This window comes from Ambystoma mexicanum, chromosome 3q (genome assembly GCF_040938575.1).
Source record: "Ambystoma mexicanum isolate Mex_15411 chromosome 3q, UKY_AmexF1_1, whole genome shotgun sequence".
NCBI lineage: Eukaryota > Metazoa > Chordata > Amphibia > Caudata > Ambystomatidae > Ambystoma > Ambystoma mexicanum.
The window spans coordinates 447799162-447821582 of record NC_090926.1 but is presented as its reverse complement, the minus strand read 5'-3'; positions in this window follow the sequence as shown (position 1 = coordinate 447821582).

The window sequence follows — 22421 nt, the reverse complement described above, 5'->3', positions numbered from 1 at the left end:
TTCAAGCCTTGAGTAACACACAGAAACACTCATACACGATCATTTAGTGCATCTAGGGAGCGTCCATACATATACAGATTCATCTACAGACAAACAAGGCGGACTACCACCTTTTGCCTCCCAGTAGGAAAACATATTCTGCGTTCTAGCAGATGCTGCCGTCTGACATACAGTACGATGGGAAAACAAACTTCAATTCCCATAATTCCCTCTACACGATTATTTCGTGTGAGGTTGGTCGCGTCGACGTCATCACGCAACATGCACGGGTGACGTCACTCGCGACCATGTTTACACTTAAATCCAATCAGAATTGGAGCTCGCATGCGCGGGTGACGTCACTCGCGACTATAAATATACATACCACTCTTATCCGGCATTCGGGTGCGGATGGAGAATGCCCATACTCTACCTCTTACCAGCAGTCACCTTCTTGTACTGTAAGTATCCTTTAAGGCTACCTTTTCTTAGGCGGCTTGACCTTTTCTTTATAATATAGCCATGCTACTTCTCTTTTTTAGAATACTACAACCAGTTCACATTGATGCCTTTAAAAGACTACTGGGGGTGTCCTACATGACATCGTGAAGTGAGTCTAGGTTTTATTCTACACTTCATAAATCACCATGGGTGCTTGGCATTTGTCACCATTGTAGTTCTTACATGTCTAAATAGCACAGGAACAGGACCTTGTTACACCATTCCCCACTTTTTTTCTTAATAGGTTACCAATCACACTCCGATTCTATTGATGGTATTGTCTACAAACTCAATAGGCTCCCAAGCATTTGGTGAATAAGTTCATCCTTTGTTACAAGACTAAATCTCTTAAACTAATGTTATTGGTTGAAAACATGCGATGATGCCATTTTTTGTACTCTTATCTAACTAATGAAGTACCTTGTTTTGGTTCAAAAGTATAAACATGAATACATATTATTAGATAATTAATTTATTACTTTTTTCTACAGAAATTATATTGAATGTTAAGAATACAGAACACATTGCCCCTGATGAAGAGTGAAAATTGATACTCGAAATGCGTTGGGCCACATTAAATTGTGATTTATGATTTGTTGATATAAAATGAATAAACTACTGTTTGTTGGATAAACAGAAAAGTTGTCAAGAAATAATTGGATGATTTAAGAATAACTTTGTGAGCTAAACAAAGCAATGACATTTATTTAAAAACTGTGAAAACTACTAGGTTACTGACTGTACCTATTAAAACTTCTATACAGGCTTTTAGCCTCTTGTTGATAGTGTGCAGGGGACGCGGGTTTCCTTAAATAGGAAACTATTGTTCCATGTATGTATTCCAGCCTAGATACCAAGGCTGAGCACCTCTCCCCTGCACCTCAAATTACTTATTATTCCTGATTTAACTACTTTGAATCATTACTATATACACTCAAAATATTGGAGTGCATGGTGATTATCAAACTTCTTGTTATTACGTTTCCCTCAAGGGTTGGTATCACTATATTGTCGCCTGCACCCAAAATCTAATATTATGTCATTCTCCACTATAAGTGGTCTAACAGACAAAGCAGCAACCACATTGGCTTTTTCTGATGAAGAAGCTATCAGAATTTTGGGTCTGATTAAAGAAACAAGTAAAGAAACTCTCATAAATGAGAACCCAGACCGGTTGATTCAAAAACTTGAACGTCTGATTAGACGAGAAATTTCTCAAAAACTTCATGCAACTACATTAGCGCAATACTTTAAAACCAAGCGCATCCCTAGAGGTCTAAGGGTATACCTTAGACCTACTTTATGCAAAGAAAACAAGGATTTTGTAACTAGGTGGGAGCACATCTTAAATAAATGTTCTTTGGATTTAATCCTACTAACAATTGAGGAAGTAGCAAAATCAGTTAACAATCTACAACAGGAAATATATGAGGTAACAAAACAGTTATCCAAATTGAAAACAAAAACCGAATTGGAAACATTTTTGGAGGACACTAATACTAAACTTGAGGGATACAGAAAGGATATTGAACAAAGGAAAATCAGGAAATTCAGAAGGGATACATTGGACTACGCGAGAGATATTGTCTACACTTGGCAAGAGTTTTACTCTGGTAACAGGACTCCACAAAACCGACCACCTAGACAATCCCAGCAGCCAAATAACAGCGACAGCAGTGAAGTCACAAGTGGTGAATTGGAAGACAGACCTACGACAAGACCAACAAGAGAACAAGAAACTGGTGGTATAGAATCCATACAAGAACCTACAGCAGGAGCATCAACACATACTCCACAGATTCCTTTTTTAGGAGGCACAAGAAGAGGAAAGAAGAAAACTGCGACAAAAAAGAAATAGACAGAAATTTGGTGATAAACATATCCTCCAAACCTCTTACTACGACCCAACTAGAGACATTAAATCTAGGAATCTCATTCATACCTACCAAACAAACCTCCTTTTTTGAGGAAGAAGTAAACCTGTTCAAATTAAAACAAAAAATGGAACTGAAAGTCTTTTTTTAACAACATTGAGGATAATTTACAACCAGTAAATAAACATAAATACTTGGAACTTAAAAACAAAAGTTACTTCCATCCACAAGTGTATCATCCACTAATTAATTTATTCAAACAAACGACTACCAAGGATTTAAAACATATTAAATATGAACCACCAAAAACCGGCAACATCCGTAAACATCAACTATTGGTGATTAAACAGTTAGCAGAGGATAATACTTTGACCTTAAAACAAGCCGACAAAGGAGGTGCCTTAGTGTTAATGGACACTAATTTATACAATACAGGATGTTTGAAACTTCTCAACGACATCAAGACCTACTTACCACTAGATGGTGACCCGATTTTGAACATTAAGGACCTTATCAAAAATGTAGTTGACAAAGCTATGGATATGGATTGGATAAGTGAGAAAACAGCTGATTTCCTTATACAGAAACATCCAGTGACCCCAGTGTTCTATGGGTTACCGAAGATACATAAAAACAAAGAAGATCCACCATTTCGACCAATAGTAGCTGGAACAGACAGCCCATTTCAACCTCTTGCAATTTACCTGGACACTGCATTACAACCTTCAATACAAAAAACCATGACCTACCTAAAGGATACCACTCACTTTCTGGGTATAATTAACACTTTAAACGTAGTGGAGGAAGAACTTATCTTGTTCAAAATGGACGTCAATAGTCTTTATACTTCAATCCCTCACAAAGATGGCATAGAAGCCATGGAATGGTTTTTACTTCGGCATTCAGAAGTACATATACAAAAAGTTTTTGCAATTGAACTGATCAACATCATCCTCTATAATAATTACTTTAGATATAATGGCCAATACTACCTACACATTTCTGGAACATCAATGGGCTCATCAGTGGCCCCATCGTATGCAAATATTTTTATGCACCAGTTTAAGCTCAAATTTGTATTAGAAAATCCACTATGGAGAGACAAGATCAAATGCTGGAGACGCTACATAGATGATATTTTTGGGATTTGGCATGGAACTGAAAGTGAACTTGTGAAATTCGCAGAATCTCTCAACAACTACAATGACAGAATCGGTTTTACCCTGGAGATAGGAAGACCGGAGGTGAATTTTCTTGATGTCACAATTGAACGCTCAGGTACAACACTCAAGACAAAGATATATAGAAAACCAACAGATGTCAACAGTTGCCTTCATCATAGCAGCTTCCATCCTAAACATCTAAAAGAAAACTTACCTTACAGTCAACTACTAAGACTAAAGAGGATAACATCAGATCAATCTACTCTTCAGAATGAATATGATATCATGAAACAGAGATTCCTTGAAAGAGGGTACCCAACAGAGACGGTGGAAAAAGCCATAGTCAGAACCAATTTACAAGAAAGACAAGACCTCCTCCAAGGGAATACAAAGAAGGAAAGCAAAAATCTAATACATACGTTAAAGTACTCAAGCCAAAGTTTCCAAGTCAAAAGGATCATCTACAAAAATTGGGATATCATACAGACAGATAATACTTTAAAAGAACTCTTTCCAGATCCCCCTATGATGGCATACAAACGGGGTAGAAACATCAGAGACCAACTGATTAAAGCAGAAAAACCAAAAAGAACAACACAGACCACTCATACGAAGCAGAAAAAAGGTACATTCGCCTGTTTACACTGCCAATATTGAAATAATATCATAAAAGGAGATCAAGTGAGACACCCCAACACAGGCAAAAAAATAAATTTGAGAGACTACGCAACATGTGATACCAAAAATGTGATTTATGCAATTCGTTGTCCCTGTGGAAAATATTATGTTGGAAAAACTAACCGGAAAGTAAAAGAACGGTGGACAGAACACAAATCCTCCATAAGAACAAAAAATGTGAAGTCACCGGTCTACAGACATTATCGAGATGAAAAACATACCATTTCACAAATGAGAATGCTAGTTCTTGAAGTGGTCCACCCACTCTCAAGAGGAGGTGATCTCCAAAAAATCTTAGCCCAAAGAGAGTTGTATTGGATACAAAAACTAGACGCCATGTACCCCTTAGGGTTAAATGAGGAATACTATTTGGGTCCATTCTTGTGAGCTTGTATACTTATCTGGAAACACAGCCATGGTACCTCTTCTCTTATTTGTTGATTCCTTTTACCACCCCTGATTTTTAATACCATACAGTTTTTTAATATAATTGATTTTCAATAAGTTCCGTAAATTGTAGCATGTCCAACTACACGTTGTTACCAAAGAGGATGAAAACCCTTCAAATTCTGGGTTCAAATGGAATATAATAGACATATAAAATTATTACAAGTGTATACTTTGATTTTTAGAATGTACACCCATTCATGGGTCAGATTCATCTAGATACACAGTTTTATTTGTGTTCTGGTACCATTTTTTGAAAAATGCATGGGAGTCTCTTTTGTATTTAATACGATTTATCTTATTTTGTTTTTATTACTTGCTCACCAAATTATTATTATTTTGTTGAATATTTATTCTATCTCACTAACAACACTTAGTTAGGTTGTGGACATACATTGCCCACTCTCCCACTGGTCACAGTGACATTTATTATGTGCAATAACACTTTTTTTCAACTCTTTTTTTCAACTATTTCAAGCCTTGAGTAACACACAGAAACACTCATACACGATCATTTAGTGCATCTAGGGAGCGTCCATACATATACAGATTCATCTACAGACAAACGAGGTGGACTACCACCTTTTGCCTCCCAGTAGGAAAACATATTCTGCGTTCTAGCAGATGCTGCCGTCTGACATACAGTACGATGGGAAAACAAACTTCAATTCCCATGATTCCCTCTACACGATTATTTCGTGTGAGGTTGGTCGCGTCGACGTCATCACGCAACACGCGCGGGTGACGTCACTCGCGACCATGTTTACACTTAAATCCAATCAGAATTGGAGCTTGCGACGTGACGTCATCACGCGCATGCGCGGGTGACGTCACTCGCGACTATAAATATACATACCACTCTTATCCGGCATTCGGGTGCGGATGGAGAATGCCCATACTCTACCTCTTACCAGCAGTCACCTTCTTGTACTTTAAGTATCCTTTAAGGCTACCTTTTCTTAGGCGGCTTGACCTTTTCTTTATAATATAGCCATGCTATTTCTCTTTTTTAGAATACTACAACCAGTTCACACTGATGCCTTTAAAAGACTACTGGGGGTGTCCTACATGACATCATGAAGTGAGTCTAGGTTTTATTCTACACTTCATAAATCACCACGGGTGCTTGGCGTTTGTCACCATTGTAGTTCTTACATGTCTAAATAGCACAGGAACAGGATCTTGTTACACCATTCCCCACTTTTTTTCTTAAAAGGTTACCAATCACACTCCGATTCTATTGATGGTATTGTCTACAAACTCAATAGGCTCCCAAGCATTTGGTGAATAAGTTCATCCTTTGTTACAAGACTAAATCTCTTGAACTAATGTTATTGGTTGAAAACATGCGATGATGCCATTTTTTGTACTCCTATCTAACTAATGAAGTACCTTGTTTTGGTTCAAAAGTGTAAACATGAATACATATTATTAGATAATTTATTTATTACTTTTTTCTACAGAAATTGTATTGAATGTTAAGAATACAGAACACATTGCCCCTGATGAAGAGTGAAAATTGATACTCGAAACGCGTTGGGCCACATTAAATTGTGATTTATGATTTGTTGTTAAAAAATGAATAAACTACTGTTTGTTGGATAAACAGAAAAGTTGTCAAGAAATAATTGGATGATTTAAGAATAACTTTGTGAGCTAAACAAAGCAATGAAATGTATTTAAAAACTGTGAAAACTACTAGTTTACTGACTGTACCTATTAAAACTTCTACACAGGCTTTTAGCCTCTTGTTGATAGTGTGCAGGGGACACAGGTTTCCTTAAATAGGAAACTATTGTTCCATACTTTAATTATGAAGCCAATATGGTTATTAAGGCATGTTCAATTTTTTTTTAATGGGTCCTTTTCATATGGCCAGAAGTGGTCCCTTCCTAACAAAAAACAGACAGCCTTCGGAAAACATGCTCGTTGTTTAAAAAAAAGTATACTTTTCCCATGTCAATTGACTTGCATCGTTTTTTTTGCCTATCTCCCATTTTTAAACTCTGCAGCAGAGGTCCGCGCTAAGAGGTTCCTTTATGACAATAGAAATCACGATAACGCCACCGAGCGCACATTCACCAGGCGAAGTGCTGTAAAAAGACACTCAATTGTCTGTGGGGGGCGGTGCGGGGGAGGGGCATTTGCAAATGGTGTGCCCTGGCGCCCATTTAATGAATTTTCATGTGTACTCCAACTAGCATACTTTATTAAATTTGTGCCCAGGGGTCATAATTCTGGGTTCCCCTCCGACTTCTCCGGCTGCTGAGAGATGAACCACTCTACCATGGGAAGCTGTATATTGTACAATATAGTTCGCTATGCGGCTTCCCTTGACAGAGTGCACGGCCTGGAGCCATGCCCATCTGGTAGGTCCTATGGCGGGTCAACTGGGTGGGCGTGGCTCCGAAGATTGCTGAACGCCACTCCATCAACACCGGCTGGGTCTCTCCTCAGGGCCAAAGGCCTGAGGCCTTGGCGTCAGCTGAGTGTGGTGCTTAGTTTGACTCGCTCGAGCCCAGGACTCCACTCCTTGTACCACCATCTTCTAATTAGTAGTAAACTTTCCCGGTGGCAAAATGTTCATTTTAGGAAGTGCTTAAATGACGAACATTATATACTTCAGTGCGGGTCGAGCTGCCCCAGTGCTGAGTAAGGGATCTGTCACAGAACCAGGAAAACAACAGCCAAGCATGCATGTTTTGTAAATCAAATGGCGCGATAACGGCCATTATGGTGTAGAGGAAACCTCACAGTACTGCCTCTCTCTAGGAATGTGAAGTGACGATGCTTAGAATCACAGATATGACACCTCCACAACCTTAATGCCTTAGACAGAGATAAGTGTCATTTTAGGCAGACAGGCTAACCCCACATACTCAGGGATCAAATTGCGCAGATTTTCATAGGTTAAATCATTGTCGAATGCTCCTGAATTTTCTTAAATTGTCTTATATTATTTTATATATGCTGTATCTGCTTTTCGATTTCATGAATTGTGTTTTAGGCGTAAGATATTTGCTCGTCAAATTGTTTTTAAATAAACTATGACACAATAAAAAAAAAATAGTATGCGACATGTGTCTGCATTTCTTATGGAAATACATGGCTTGTGGAATCTACCCTGATCAATGGTTTTATTCTCACCTTTCAATCCGCCAGAAAGGGTTTCACGGGTCGCTCTGCGGGCAGACCTTTAACCCCGATTAATATCTTCCTGCTCAATATTGGTAATTGGGCAGGTGGACGTCTATTTCAGCATATTGGCCACGCATTTATGAATGACAATCCTATAATGCGCATCATAGTTTTGAATGTTTACTGGCATGCGTGTTCGGGGAGTATTAACAGTTTCGTTGGAAAGATAACTGGTTTTATCAACGAGTGGCGCAATCCTCCTCTTATGATCTTAATTCCTCCTGTATATCTCAATGCTCCCAAAGTGGACTGAGTACAGATATCAACGGAAAAGATCACCTAGGCTTTATCTGGTGGAAGGCTTTAACAGGAGTAGGATTGGTGATGATGAATGGAGCGACCAATGGGGATGTTCCCGGTCATTATGCATGGTTTAGGCACGAGTCGTTCAATTTCGAACTATATATTTGTCAGCCAAGAGCTCGGGAAAGATCCCTCTGCCTTAACATCTTTCCCACTAAATTTAGCAATCATTATACACTACCAATTTCAAGCTGGGGTCTAATGGAGGGTGTTTCTCCTATGGTATTGAGGTCAATGTAGCAGAGAATATAATTATTTGGAATCCCTCCTCAGTGTCTAAGGTGAACTCCTCTTTGTCTATTCTTGTTGATATTAACCCACAGGATATTCTTACCTCTTCCTCTTCTGTAAACAACTTTACAGACACTGTGGAATATCTGATCAATCAAAGTGTGTTTATGTGCAAGACCTCTTTGCGGGCGTGTCAACGACACCATAAACATGTATACGATGGTGAGATTGTGGGTAGAAAAAGAATATTAAGGAATGCGATCAGAACTATCAACAGATTGTGCGACCTTGCTGTTGCTGAGAAAGCATGCTGCACTCTCAAACTCCTCAAACAAGCTTATTAAAACTGGGTATGGTGTCATTGTGTCCTGAGGGACCAGCGTGAAGCTGAATATATGCTCTCAGTGTTATCTAACAAAAATGCTCAGGCATTTTGGCAAGCGCGTAATGGGACTGTGAATTCTGATCCTGGGAGTGCTCTGAATCCAATCCAGGAGCAAATTTGGGTCGCCCATTATTCCTCGTTATTTGTTCCGCAAAGTGGCTCTTGTGCGAGTAAGAGTCGGCACCTTGTGATGTTGAAAAAAACGTGGAACTTATCAGTATGCCCTTTGGAAATTGAGGAAACTGTAAGAAGGATTAGTTCCTCAAGGGCACCTGGTCCCAACAAGTTGTCTAATCTGTTGTTCAAAGGTAACCCTGAATCCTGGGTGAAGGTTTTAGCAATTTTGTTTGAGCAAATAGTTACTACTCACAGGTTTCCCCTATACTGGGTCACTGCCCATGTTCTGCCAATTGTTAAAAAGGGGCTATGATCTGACCCTCTTAACTACCTGCCAATTGCCATCCTCAATGTATATTTTGTTCTTTCAGTGTTCTGAGTTCAACTCCTGAAGAAGGGGAGTGGTTCCACAAAACACTTTGAGCTCATTTCACAACTGAAAACTGTACATATGTTTTGTATGAATTGCTGAAACATATTGACGTTGTATCAATACATTCCTTTTTGTTATATGAATTATGTACCTATTTCTAAACAATGTAGAGATATCTATTTAGCCTTCTTTGGGCTTGAATTGTGTGGAAGGGACTCGAGGGCCCATAGATCAGGCTCCTCTTTTGTTCATTCGTTGCTGCACCCAAATCTTAATTTTTGTACTAGATCGTTTCTTTTGAAATCATTTTTGATTTATTGGAGTGCTTTGTGACATACTGTTTTGTGACCTGTTATGAACAGACACAAGTGCATTAATGGACATTTCCTTTCATGTTATCGTGTTATACTGGACGCGATGCCCACAAAGACCTGGCCCAGATCTAGAGAAAGATGAGGATGGGGTGAAAAGCAGCATCTGACTTTTCGCTGCTGTGCTGTTCCCAGTCAGATTTCCATTTGTGGAACCCACCATTATTTTCACGCAAGTGATGGAAATGCGCGAGCGCATGATCCCTTGACTTGCATGCACATGACTCTTTGTGAATCGGCTCCATCTGGTGCAGTGACAATGCACACAGCCACAGCTTCTGTCTGCCTTCAAACCTGTGAGAAGTGCAGGCGTGCTGGAGGCCAGAGGCAAGCTGTGTGGTGGGCAGATTCTCACAGGCAATGCGTACTGTCTGACGCATACATTTATACTAGCATACTTTACATGGTCTACAAATATTTAACAATATAAATCTGAATGTGAAATTCCAAGAGCAACGCCACTCAACAAAAGAACTCGAAACACACAAGTGATATAACTGAACAAATCACGTTTGACATGGCACAACCTCCAAAGCAAGTCATCCATCCGGCCGACTCTGCCCATGCATCTCTTTGAAATCCCTCACTTTCCAGCCTATCACAGTGCCACAGAGACAGAGTCCATTTTCTTAGGGTTGCCAATATTTCTCCCAAATACTTAACCATGATTGGATAGCGATTCCATCCTTCCCTCTACCAGCGTTCCTTATGTGTACCCGCTTGCTTCTTTCACCTTTCTCACCTCACCTCCAACTCTTGGTGTTGTGAACTCTTATAAACTGGCCTGGCAAACCTCGCATTATATATCCGGGGAAACAGTGCCCCCCTGGCCAACATGCACATTGGAAAAGTCCAAGCACGTTTTGGGTCCATCATGCAACCATTCTCCAGTTATGTTACTGCCTCCCTCTCTCTATCAAGAGAACTCTCTGATTATATCAGACATCAAGCAACACACACACATTACACATATGGGCACTATCATTGGCCCTTCTCCACATTGCGCTCACCCGGTCTTATCTCCATTGTTATGTCTTCCTCACCCCTCTCCTTACGCCAGACTACACTCTGGGTGTTGTATCCACCACAAACATGGCTTCAGTGCCTTAAGACCACTACAATGGTGGTGAATGATGTGGTTTAAAAGATTATTAGCATAATGTAGCATGGTATAACATAACATAGCATAGTGTAACATAAAGTGACTGGATGTATGTTTTCATGTGCATCGTTTCAGCCCTGCAAATGTCCTAAAAGTGTTTTATGGGAGCCACATAAGGGAATATGTGGTAGACATTGTATGTAATGGATTATTGAGTGGCCACCATAAACGCATGGAGTTACACAACAAACTGTTTAAGGGCAATTCTTTCTTCAGCCCTACTTCAGAATCATCTTATGCCCCTTGTATCCCTACCCCTGTGCCACCAATGAGCCAAGAACCAGGTTGGTGTACAGGAAATATATTTATATTTCTTAGAATTAAAGGTAATAGAGATTGCACTAAAACTACACAGACCACCTTCTCAGTGTCTCAAAATTAAACTTCTGTTTACATAACTAAATCACACAATCACAGTACTTTACTTCATACAGATTTCAATTCAAGGAATCATCAATACTGGTCAATGAGCCAAATCAATTTACAGATGCAGTACTGTGCAATTTCGATTGTCCTGCGTCCTTAAAAAAAGCCAACTGCATTTCAGGACCCTCTTTGAGGACAGGGCAATGGTCTGGTCACACCACTCTCAAAGACCCACAGATTGTCCTTGGCTGAATGAACTCATATATTGCATTTCCTAACATCAGCCTTTTTCGGGACCCGAACCCAAGTTTGGGGGTAGCCATGCCGGTAAAAACGGCATGGCTACCTCCAAACTCGTAATGAAGCCCTGTGTAGTTCACTGATTAGGGTTCACTTTGCTTTTGAATTGGTGGATTTCTTAGTTCTTTATTTATGCACAACATTGTTTTTTAAATAGGACAGCTGAAAGTACAGGGTGTTTATTTCCGTCATTAATTAAATATATTTGCAATTACCTGCAGTTCATTTTTGTGATAAAAAGAGGGCCTGATTTGTCATAGTGCACCCCCTGCCCCTTGCCGGGTTTGCCGTTCCAATCTGCACCCTGATTACATTTTTGTTTTTACATTCTCTGGATTGCAACTGCAGAAAGACACCCACATAGTCTGCCTAAATAGGCCCATTTTCAGTGTGAAGGTTCTTGAAGGCTGGCAGGTCATTGTTCGAGTGGGCCCTTCCGTGCTGTTGATTTGGAACCTCTGATTGAACCCCACATGTATTAAATGTATACTTCGTGGTACTGCCTGCTATTGTTTGCAGACACTCTAATTTCTGTATTTTCTTGTTTTTAGTAACCCTTTAAGTGATAAATCCCCTTGCTTGGCAAACACAAAGGATTCTAAATATAGACACGGGGCAAGAAAAGGTTACACTTTTTAATTAAACATGAAAGTAAATCAGCTTTCCAAAAGAAAGTTAGTGGAGGCTGCCCAGAAAATTCCACAAACTGTTGTATATTGTTCACACGGAAAATAGGAAGACAGGTCACGTGAGAAGAATGGGAAGAGAGCACAGGTCTCGGAACCTGGCCATTTGACAGAGCCCTGTTTGAACACATTGGGCACACAAGAATAGAACAGATAACCTTTCGTGGATGTTAAACTTAGGCTACATTTCTTAAACAAAATGTAAAAGTAAATACCTTTTACATCACATAACAATTCTGACTATTTTAACAGAAAGTGGCATCGCTATTTTCTGTATAATACACTTCCTACACAGCACATCCAATAAATTCCAAGCCCACAAGTAGCAACTATTCCTAGGAGGGATGCCCACCTCTTGCCAAGCACCCAACACCCCCAGAGCAATTCCAGGAGATGGGAACAACCCATCCTGAGCCCACCATCACTCGATCCTGGTGACCCTGCCCCTGAAGCCCTTACTATTTCGTGACCCTACAGGAGCGCTTATGTGGCATCTTGACCAGATGGACCCAAATCCTCAGGGGCAAACCGAGATGTCAATGCACCAGCCCTACTGGTCGGGGGCACCACCGTACCTGGGCACATGTGGTCTAATTACATAACCAACAATACTCTTAGTCAAAATCCCAGTCCTCTTCCTGGACAGGTGCACTCCATCTCCATTGCCATAATACATTCCCTGGCCCCTGAGCAATCCATGAGTCACCACTGTTAGATGCTAGCAGCTGGATGCCAGCTAAGCCATCTCATTGTTTATTTCCCCCGTAGATAAATTGAAGGGCCTCACCTAAGGCCTTTCGCCCATTGGTAATCATCTGAGACCAAGCAAAGATCGCCTGTGGGCAAAACCTCCCTACACATGAAACTTCAGACGACAATTTCTCATGGAGGCTTTTCCTCTCAAGCACTGCCAAATCATTCCCTCCAATGTGTAAGATCACCAAATCCAGCCGATTAAGGTGACATTTACTCTTGGCCTCCACCAACACTACATTTAACTGATGCAGCCGCCTCACTCCGACTCCAATCCAAAATATTCTCAAGCCCTCCATGACCTCTTTATTCCCGATTCCCTTCTGGTTAAGCATCCACTTCACAAAGGAAGGGCCTGTGATCCATACCCCCTGCAGCTTGCTATAATCTGCACAAATGGACAAAAAAGCAAAGGCAGTCTTCAATTCCTTCATGAGGCCACAACAATTCCATGGGTCAAGAACAGGAGGTGGCAATGCAGGTATTGCAAAGAGGGACAGTGTGTCGTTTCAACCCACAATTCTCACTACAACTCGTAACTCTCGAAATCTCGTTTACTTCTGCTACCATGCAATGCCACCAGATGACATCACACTGCATGACATGACAGAGTCGCCCAGTCTCCGGCCTGCTCCTATGTGCCCAACGCTGCCGCAGTGGCATTCTTCCGGGGCTCACAAAATGTCACCTTTCGCCTGGTCAGTGTGTGCCATCCTCGCTGTCATCACATATTTGAAACCCACCTCCTGCCCTGGAGAACCATGCTTCTTAGTGGTTATAATGGAGGGTGTACAGGATGTAGCACACATTACTTCAGGGATAATTAACTTTTCCATTATGAAGGAATTGTTCCTGATTTGTCAAAAATGATCCAACCATTTGCCCTAAATATGGGACAATCACCAAAGTGCCCTTTTATGAAAAGGGTTTATAGTGACATTTTCGAATGTCACATTTTCGAATGCCTTTTTCTCGAATGAAAAATGAGGAAAAAAAATGTCGAATTATTTATTTATTTAGTTATTTATTTTTAATGGGGGGTTCCCCCAAACCCCTGTTTTTTTATTGACCCTTTTTATTACTAACTAAACCAAAAAAAATATATAAAATAAAAAAATAATCAGAATGTTTTTTTTTTACATTTTTTTTCTCGACATAAAGGCATTCGAAAATGTGCATTCGAAATTTTAACTGGATGCCTATGAAAGCAAGGCTCCAGCTTCAATCCTTTTGTTGAAGAGTTCAAGCTTCTTTGTGATCAACAATCCGCTTAAGGCCTAACAGGGTACAAAGATTGCTCTGTTGGATGTTGAGGAGAAGTTAGATTTGGATGCATTCTACATGCTGGTGGTATTGGGCTTGCCACCGGCTTTCAAGGCTGTCAATCATTACACCCTCCTGGATAGGATAAAGGATAGGAGGGGACTGAGAGACACAGCAGGCAACTGGCTATGTCCTTCCTCAGAGGCAGTAGCGCGGGAGTAACAGTTCACTCCTGTCTTTCAACATTCGTATTGATTCTGTTCATGATCTGTTGGCTAAGGAATGGTTGTGGTTCAACAATTGCGCACCAACAGATCCTTCTCATACTCACAATGGACCCTGTAGCCAACCTCAGCTGCATCCAAAATGTATTCATCTTCTTTGAAGCCTGGCTGAAGACAAGTTGGCTCATCTTCAATTAGCTCTTAACTGTTGCCTCACCTCAAATACAGGAAAGAACTAGCCTTGCATAGTCTATTGCAGACGCCTAAACTCTGCATAGACGTAGGTGAAATGCATCAGAATCCTTTTTGACTCTGCCTTGTCTTTGGATGTCTTTGGTCACTCATGCTAAGGCCATTGTCAGCTCTACCAGCTATCACCTTACGCTCTTGCACCAGATCCACCCCTTTCTCTCAGAAGTCAACTGTACCATCAGAGCATAAACCATTATGGGCACCATATTGGACTACTGCAATGAGCTGTTTCTATTGGCCAATGAAAACAGTGAAATGCTCCTGGACACAGCTGCAAGAGTGGTGATGAACATACTAGGAGGGATATCATCAAATCTCTCTCAAGGAAACTGTACTGGCTTTTCCCAAAGACTCTGATCTCCATCAAAACTCTCAGCCTGGTCCATAAACCCTTGTATGGAACAGCTGCTGCTTACCTGGGAAACACATCCAATGGTGTCAGCCTGGCAAAGACCTCTCATCCAAATATAAACTTTGGGTCTGAATTCCCCCTTTTCAATGTTCTAAATCCATGGGTCAATCCTCCCAATTCTTCTCTGCAAATTTACAGCACTCCCTTCCTGAGGATGACTGAGCATCTTATGACATTTCGGAAAAGGGGAAAAGCCATTATTTTCTTGAAGGACCCACACAACTCTATGTTCTTTTCTCTGACCAATGAGTTTCACCGTGGCCATTACAGCTATGCAAATGCTATAGCCAAGACTTGCAGCGGAATCTTTTTTTATTTGCATTCATGTGTTGAAAAACAAGGAAATCCTTTCAAAGAGAAATATCACACAGAGATTACCAGTAGCGGAGTGTGGGGGCAGTGCCGGGCTAGGGCTTCTTTACAAGATGCATTATAAGACTTAATGAGGTTGATCCATTGATGAAGGAAGAGCATGGGAGCATAGACAAAGAATAGTGACAGTAAGCCAAAGCGTAAATAATCTGACACTAATGTTTTAGGGTAAGTATATGCATAAATACAATTAACATTGTGCAAACCTGTTAGGTGAAAGGAAGAGGAAGAAAGATAGATTAGATGTACACATGTGATGGGAACCTGGGGCAAAAGGAGGCCTCATTTGATCCCTACACGGTAGAATGTGTGCTGCATTTGAAGAGGTCAACATTTGAAATAGCTCTGATGACCCAGGAGAAAATTTGAGTGGAGTTGGGCAAGTAGAAAACAAAGAGAAAAAAGGCTCTGTGGACTGATACTAAGCTGGGGGGAGAGTGTAGAGGAGAGAGACCACAGATGGATTTAAAGATGAAGAGTAACAGTTTATAGAGAAGGATACATCAGGGGCAACACACTTGTCTTGGGTGAAAGCCAATGCAGAGAAACACAGGTTTGAATCCCGGTCCCATGCTTATTTATTTTACTGTTCATTTATAACTTATGCTTAATACCAGGGAGTGGTTTTAAAGCACAGGATCAGGATTCAAACCTGTGTTGCGCTGCACTGTTTTGCTTTCAAGACAAACGTGTTGCCCCAGAGCTATCGTGCCTCCGAGACTGGTCTCAATTGTTAAGCACATTATAAAAGATTCATTCATTCAATTTTGCAGGAAATGCATTCCTGCGTGGTGTCGTCGGTTGAGGCTGGGGAGGATCTGAGTAGGTTGAAAAGGGTCTAATTCACAAAGTGCCAGACAGGGCCCAGCCAAGACATTTGGCTCACGTCTTCATTGGCGTACCCACCTCTAGAACAATACAATAAAATAATGCTATATTAGCATGGTTTATAAGGTTATAAGCAGTGCCAAACCATTTACAGGTTTTGTACTAATTTTACAGATACGTTTGCATGTTGATGATGACATCACCCGCTGATATGTATTATTCTGCTTTTTCTCTTCTGAGTGATACATTTGGGACTTAAATGAGGAACACATTGGGTGTCATAAACAAGATACTTTTAACAAATGAGACATATTTGGAGTAGCAAATGTGGAGGATTTTGAAGTTACAACTGAGGGAAATGTGTGCGATGGGGAAAGAACGAGACCGTGTTTGTACATCACAAGCCACATTTTTTAAGTGATGAGGTTGAGGCGAGACCTAATTTGAAGTAAAGATTAGCCACGTTTTGACAAAAAAGAGGAGAACAACTTTGAGGATATTTTGTGATATTATAACATAACATGGCCATAAATAAAGTAAGGCACATTGTTGGGTCATCAGTGGGGCATATTATTATTGGAATTACAGCTAATCCCATTTTGAAGAACAAAATACATACATTTTTTAACATCAACTAAGGAACGAGGTTCTTGTGACAAGTCGTACAGATATTGAGGCCACCAATTCGGAATGTTAATGGTAATAAATGTGTAGGTTTTGGAATATCAAGCGTGCCATTTGCACTGGTAAGTGAGTCATCTTTCGATGCATAACACATTAGGCACAGTTTGAAGTCACAAACCAAGTTCATCTTTTATGTTTAAATATTTTATTAAGATCAGTAAGCACATAAGGTTCATTAATAGTTGCAAGAACAGATAGAGATAAGCAGATAATATAACATATAACTTATTCAAGGCAGCATCATAACCTCATGTGGTACTATAAACAGTATATATCCTAATGCATAAAAAATGTAATTTAAGATTAGCTCATAGTTTTATAACACCTACATCATAGACGGAAACCCACAAAGACCTACTAGACAGACATGTAAAAAAAGGAGGGGAGGGGAGGGTATATCATGGATATACATTAGCACCAACACTATCTTCTCTACCTACTTGGGCTTATATTTCCAAGAATTCTAAAAATGGCTGCCATTTTAATTCATTTTTGAGCTGTAAAGAAGGAGATGTAGCATTGCATTTTTCCATTCTATAGATATTACAAATAAAGTTTCACCATAATTTAAAATGCAGGCGCATAACATCTTTCCAATTTGAGGTGATAGCTTGAATAGCTATAGCAATTAGGAGATCAAACAAATAGCATTTATGTTTGTCAATTGCTGGCTGAATTACTGTACTACCAAAGTAATTAATGCAGAAATCTTGTTGTAAAAGAAAAATACATTTGAGAGTTTGCCAGATCCTTTCCCAAAATACTTTAACAAGGGTACATTAAAACATCATATGCTTAAGGAACCTTGAGCATGAAGACAACTTTAACAATTACCATTTTGTAGGTTTCCACTTTTGAAGAGAGTCAGTGGGGTAACAAAAACCCTATGATGGAAGAAAAACAATGTTTGGAGTAAGCTTGCAGAGACAATAGCTTTGGATATATGTTTCCACACAGATGGCCATGGTAGCTGGGAACCCCTTAGAGAACGGTCTTGATTCCATGCCTCTTGACACTTCCATGGATTTTCATTAGTTATCATGGTTATTCATGTCTTATAGAACATAGAAGCTGTAAAATTAGAGTTAGACATATGTTGTAATCTGTTAGCTTTGCATATTAATAGGTCAAACCTTTCCACAATTGCATCAATCAAACTTAAATATTGCTGCATAAAAACCATTGGTATATTGTATCTGGTTATCATTTCATTGAAGGTAAGTGGAATACCTTGAATAAATAGCTTTCCAACATATTTAATACAAGGAGAGAGCCTTGGTTTCCAACATATGATTCTTTTGTTAACCTTTATCAGGGGATTCATCCAAATATATTGTGAAACAAAACTGGGACATTTTAGTAATTGAAGGGAATAAATAGGATCGAAGCTATATGACAGTGATATTAATACTAGCACTGGAAAATAATCTATTGTTTCCCTTAATGTACGGACAATCCATAAGGATATGAGGGAAAACCACTGCTCTTTCTAAAAGAAGCCAATTGGGCAAATTAAGATTGGTGGGAGTAAACCATAATTGAGCTTGGCTTACTACATAGGCCATAGGGTATTTTTTGAAATCTGGAAAGTCAACTCCACCATTAGCTCTGAGCTTTTTGAGTTTACATAGTGAGATACGGCATTTCTTTTTCCCCCATATGAATTTGAAAATGCAGTTATCCAAAGATTTAAAGGATGAAGTAGGAAAAGAAATAGGTAGCATTTATAAAGTATAGAGTATAACAAGGGAATCATCATTTTGACAGATTCAAGCGTACCCCACCTTAATAGATAAAGGGGGGACCATCAACTCGTAAGCTTCTTTACACTGGTTAGGGCACTAGCAGCATTTTGCTTAATAATATCCTTAATTGAGGATGCTATGTGAATACCAAGGTATTTAATACCTGCAGGGAACCACTTAATTCAAGAGCTTGAACAATAAGCATTGCCACCGAGAAGGTTCCCATACCTTTCTCATCAGCAATTAAATGGAAGCATATAGTTCATTAAGCTTTGGAACTAAAAGGTCACTAAACTAGCCAAAAAACTAAATCACAAAACCATCTGGGCCATGAGCTTTACCTTTTTTGAGGTCTTTAATAGCCGTATAGATTTCACTTGAGGAAACAGGAGCATTTAATGTTTGGAGATTAGTATTTAAATATGAATTGCAATGTATAAGTGTCATGGCCACATGCCCCAGAAAACAAAAACCACACCATCTAGTGATGGGAGCAATGGGTCACTTGACTCACTTATGTTCCTTTGGGACCTATAAACACAGGGCCCTGGCTGTACTCAGTCCTGGTGCCTTTGGCGCCAGGCTCAAATAGAGATGTGAGCAGGAACACTTTATTTCAGTGCGGGAGTGCTTTTACTTTATTTAATTGCAGGAATTATTTTATTTTTACAAGAACTTTCAAGGAGCTGAAAGCCTTTATTCCAGAGAACATCCTCATGTGCTGACTCATCGGGTGTGGCAGGGTGGGGCAGGCAGGCTGAACCTGGTGGGCGTGGCTTCAGAAGCTCAGCTATATAAGCTGCTCCATCCTTAAGGCCGGTGCTTCGCATTACTGTGCACTCGTGTGCAACATGACGCTCACCGCCGCTTTGACCAGTTTACTTAACTTTGGAAACCAGCCGTTCTCCTGCATACTCACCTCCAGGAAACCTGTGCTTCTTTGGTTCAGCTGCAGACTCATCTCCTGACATCCAGTGATCTTTATCCTGATGCAGCAGCACCGCACTCTGCATCCACAAACTCGGACCCTGTGAAGAAGAAGAAAGACAAGGTTAGAACATCCATCCTAGGACCATGCCGCATTTGAACCCCACGTGCCCCCTAGTTAACAATTTACCAGCTACTGTACCGCTGCAGCTTCGTTCCTCATTCCCTCCGGCTGTCACCTTGAGCTACGCAGTTGCAGCCGGTCACATCACCTACAAGGGAAGAAAGCAAAAGAGCAAACATCAAAAGTGGAACGGACAGCAATACAAGACATCACACTTTACAATACAACAAAAACAGATGAGGAAAGACAAAGGCAAAATGGAACACTTACCTGAAGTATAGTGGCTTAGTCGCAGCAGGACTGGACTAACACGTGCAAGGGACCAATGAAGGAACTCGGTCCAGATCATACAAGAGCCCCTGCCAGAAGCTGCAGGACGGTGTGCTCGCCTCCACAGAGACCAGGTGAGCATAACAGTACGTGAAGCCTCTTTGAATCGCTGCCTGGGCATTATGTACACTTCTGAAACGGACCAGTTGGCCCGGTTACTGGGAGAGTTACGGGCTGAAGTTCATGCCTCAAGACAGGAAACCAATTGTAACGCTCACCTGATTCCCACGGAGGCGCAGGTCTGGCTTCGAGTGCTGATGCTTCTTCAATGGTGAAGCGCAGGACTCTGAAGATGGACAGGAAGGGCCCTCTACTCTGGCTTCTCCGGCTCGCAGGAATATTCCCCTGTGCGTGAAAAGGGAGTATTACCTACTGACTGAGTTATGCTCAAGCCTCCCACTCTCTTCCAACCCTCCACGATACCCTTCCACGATTCCCCATGAAGTCTCACCTTAGGGTCAGGAAGGATGAGCTCTCCATCCTGCTTCTGATGCAGGGGCGCGTTGAAACCCAGTTACTTCACTGGATTGAGGATTGATGGGAGTTCAGGTAAGCTTGACTATTCAGGTAAGGCTCTGTAAAAGTTCTGTTGCATGTTCAAAAGTCCAAGCTTAACAATAATGTTCATTGTCTTTTTGCAGCAAGCGCTAATGCTTATGTCTTTTTTCCCCTTAGGGGCCGGGGTTCGGAATGCCAGAGATATGGCACCGACCCGAAGTGAAACGTGCAGTTCCAGTTCCAGTAAATGGCAGGTTAGTTCTGGATGAGCGCTCGGGAACTGACTTTGCATACGCTCATTCAATGTCTTTGTCTTTTTTCCCCATAGGGGCCGGGGTCCGGAAAATGCCTGGAAGCGGCAAGACCCGAAATGAAATGGGAAAGACCCAACAGATAAGACTTATTCCCTTCCTTCTCTCACCTCTCATTCTTGTGTTTTTCTCTAGGCTCTGGGAAGTGGCTGTGTATCCGGATGATCGCTGCTGAAGATGGAGGAACCCAGGAAAGGTGAGTGAAATGCAGCGCTGCAGCGATCGTAACGAAATGCTTTTAAAAATAATGTCTTCCCTTTCAGGATCGTCGGTGATGTCTCTGTGGTGCAGATTTAGCTGGTAAGGTCTCTTGTCTCCCTTTGCAGGTGACCCAGGATGCTGACAGGCGTGGCTGAAGTCCAGATGCAGGAGCTGACACGGTGAGCGTCCAGCTGCGAGGAGCAGAACAACGCGAAGCGTGAGTTGCTGATCGGGTGTGGTTTAAATAGCTTTGGAAGAAGTCCCAAGTGTGTATCCTTCCTCCGATCAGGTATGTATCCTTCCCCGACCACACCCGGGTGGAAAGTAGTCCCACAGGTAAAGTAGTTCCATTCAGGCCTCAAGAGGGCCTGGATGTGGCAGCATGGTCTGCATCAGGTAAGTGCACATTAAAACACTTCAACACATGTCTAGCTTTATGAGCCTGGCGCCTAAGGCGCCAGGACAGAGGTCCAACATGAGCCTGGCGCCTAAGGCGCCAGGACTGCGTCCAAAGGGCCCCAGCTTGGGCCCGCTGGCACTCCCCTGGGGGAAATGATGCCTGCCTCTGGGGTCGCTGGGTCGGACCTGGCTCCTTGGAGGTAGGCATCATGACACCAATGCCCTAAGGAGGGATCTAATTGTGAACCGGGAGCGGACAGATGAACTACCAAGCCAAATGCTCCAGGCACAGGCAGGCCAGGTCCCACTGCCAAGGTATGCCCCTCCTGCCGTGCCTCCACAGCCCACGCCAGTACAGGTGGTTCTTCCAGGGTGGGTTCCACTATCCAGGGTGGGTTCCCCTGGCCCCACCAGAACGCTTCAGAGGCGATCCGAATAAGTACGCCAACTTTATGAATCAATGTCACCTTCATTTGAACTCTCATATTTGGGAGGTAGTGCAGCTGACTGGTCAATACCCTTGGTAAACCAGGATGATCCTTTGCTTCGAGACTTCAGAGGTTTCCAGCGTGAAATGGAGAAACTATTTGCACAGCATACTCAAGGGCGGGCTCTGGACAATGAACTGTTATAACTACGGCAGGGTAATCAAGACCTTCTAACATATATCGCTTCCTTCAATCGTCTGATAGCACAAACTAACTGGCCAGAGGAGAAAAGAACTAAGCTCTTTTACTGAGGCTTGTGAGGGGAACTTAAGGACGTATTAGCCCAAGTAGTAAATCCCCCGGAAAGATGTGCTGAATACATCAACCTGACAGTGCAGCTTGATCACAGATTGCAGGATTGGAAGATGATCAGGCCAAGGCCAAGGGGCGGTCGGTCTACGTGCCACCCCATGAGAATGAAACCAAATCAGATGATCAGTCCCAGCCAATGCAAATCGGAGGCTTGCAGAGCCCAC